Genomic DNA, 2,925 nt, shown 5'->3' with positions numbered 1-2,925 from the left:
TAATCGTATAACCTTCGCTTGGTTACTTCTAACCTCTTAAAATCCACTTTCCCTTCACTATCCCTAAACCCCAATGCCTTGGGTAAGTCAGCTCCGCTGCTTTCCACTGTAGAGTGAAGCCCTTTACAGAAAAGTATCAAGTGTTCAGCCGTTTCCTCCTCCTCTCCGCACGAATGCACAAAGTGTATATCTCATGGTACCTGACTCTATACGTCTTAGTCCGCAAAACTCGTCCTGGCCTCAAACAACAAAGAGCTTCCCCTACAATTATTATAGATATTTTCTTTGACAATTTCCTGTTTAAATGTCCGGTATATTCCCAGTGTCGATCTCGTCAGCCTCCCTGTTTTCCACAGAGCTCTCTCTGTTTCTTTAACCTTTTTCTTAACCGATAATTGCTGATTTGCCCCCTTACTGCTGTCCAGATATTTGCTTCTCAATTTTCTAGTTCGCTTTCTCCATTTCGTGTCAACATTCTTTATATACAATTATCTGAAAACTTTCCTAGCCCACTGATTTTCCTCCATCTTTCTCAATCGTTCCTCAAATGGTATCTTACTGCTAGCCTCTCTGCTCTCGAAAGACGCCCATCCCATATCACCCTGTACCCCCTGATTTGGTGTATTGCCAAGTGCTCCCAAAGCTAACCTCCCTACTCCCCGTTGTTTAATTTCTAGCCTTGCTTGAACATCTGGCCTCATACACAGGACCGCATTACCGAAGGTCAGTCTAGGGACCATCGCCCTTTTCCAGATCCCTCTTACCACCTCATACCTATTGTAATTCCACAGTGCCCTATTTTTCATGACAGCTGCATTCCTGCTAGCTTTATTCACTACATATTTTTCATGCTCTGTCAGATACTCAGCACTGTTATTTATCCACACCTCAAGATACTTGTACTCATTCACTACTTTTAGCACGAACTCCTGTATTCTATGCTCGCCGCCCTCTTCATTAAATATCATGACTGCAGATTTTTCCTTACTATACTTGAAGCCTAATCTATCTCCCTCTGTACTGCATATGTCTAACAACTGCAGGTCTTCCTTGTTGTCAGCCATTATCACTATATCGCCCGCGTATATTAGTCCCGGTAATGTTTGTTTAATCCATTCCCCTTGCTTGAAAAAGATAGCTTGAAGCCTAGGCTAGTCCGCTTCCCTCTAGCTTGGTCTCCAACCCTTGCAGGTACAACATGAACAACAAAGGGGACAGACGACATCCTTGCCTAAGCCCCCGCTGTATCTCTACAGGCCCTGATACATTTTTTTTTCCATTTTATGAGCACTCTGTTACCTCTCTATATATTTTTTAAAAGATTAATTACTCCATTTCTCATATCCAATGTGCCCAGTATGTCCCAAAAATGCTCCTGAGTAACGTTGTCATGGGCTCCCCTAATATCCAGAAATGCTAGCCATAAGGGCCTGTGTTCCCTTTCCGCAATTTCTATACACTGTGTCAATGAAAATAGATTGTTCTCCAACCTCCTTTGTTTCCGGAACCCATTCTGTAGTTCCCCTAACACCCCCTCGTTCTCCACCCAAGCCTGCAGTCTATCCTTTATAATCTGCATCACCACCCTGTAAACCACAGATGTCACTGTTATGGGACGATAGTTACGTCTGCTTTGTCCCCCTTTCCCTTATATATCATGTTCATTCTACTTAATCGCCATTCATCGGGGACTTTCTCATCCACTATCCTTTTGTTCACTACCTGTATTAATGTTTGCTTGGATTTTGGTCCTAAGTTCTTTGTCAACATAATCGGGATACCATCTGGTCCTGTTGATGTGCCACTAGGAACCTTCTTCTCTGCCCTTTCCCACTCTCCTTGCTCAAGTGAAGCTATTACTGTAACCGGTCTATCCTCCTTCGATAAATTATGTACCACGTGCTTTGCTGAAAATTTTTCCGTCATCCTTGTTGCTATGTGTTTTATTGCTTCCGCCCCTTCTAGTCGAATACCCTCATCTGTAACAATAAACCATTGTTCTAGCCTAGTCTTATTACTCATTGCATTTAGATGTTTCCAGAATTTTTGGACTGCTTTTCTATCCTTTTTATTTACTGGCACCCTTTCTTCTAATTTTCTCATTAATCAAATAGGATGCGTCCCTTCTACACATTTATGAAGGTATCCCATTTTCTGTATACTTCGGGTTTTGGTTCCCTCCTCTTCTTGGAATATCTGTGTTCCCTGGACGCTTCCTGACATATCTCTATCACCCTCTTGACCTCCTCATCCCACCAACTCTTGGGTTTGCATCTTTTCCCTTTTAGCTTTACTCGCACCTTAGCTAGCTCTAGCTCCAGTAATCTAGTTAATTTGGTATAAGTCCATTCTGTTTCACTATCCTCAAACATTACTTTCTCGATTTGTTTGGCTGCTGCTTCCAATTGCTTTTCTGAGTAAAAATTCCCCTAACAAACGACCCTCTGCGGTTGAAATGAGCAAAAAGCGATTGGAGGATTGGTGGTGCAAAAGCAGAGAGGTGACATAAGTTTTAAAGTGTAGGAAGACGTTTCTTTAAAGGAAATGGCGAATTGTATTAACAACTTACAGCAGAGTAAACAAAAACAAAGGAAAAAAACTGAGCATTGTGGCTACAACCACTGCCGCCTTTCAAAGAGGATGCTCCTACTTTCCATCCATCCATCCAATTTCGGTTTAAATGGCTGGGAGATGTGCAGCACCCGATCATGCTGTTTCATCCTTATTTTCGAACTGTGAGCAACAACTTTTATTTTTCTTAATGACAAAAAACGTTTTTGAATGTCTCAGAGTGCAGCAAATGCTTAAGAAGTCTGAGCTATTATTACTGAAAGAGGATCATCAGTTTCGACTTCGAAGTCTGAAAGCGTGCTATGCACGTCGTTATATCATGCCGTTAGGACCGTTTGTCTGCTGTATAGTCAG

This window comes from Amblyomma americanum, chromosome 11, assembly GCF_052857255.1.
Source record: "Amblyomma americanum isolate KBUSLIRL-KWMA chromosome 11, ASM5285725v1, whole genome shotgun sequence".
Lineage (NCBI taxonomy): Eukaryota > Metazoa > Arthropoda > Arachnida > Ixodida > Ixodidae > Amblyomma > Amblyomma americanum.
This window is presented reverse-complemented; position numbering follows the sequence as displayed.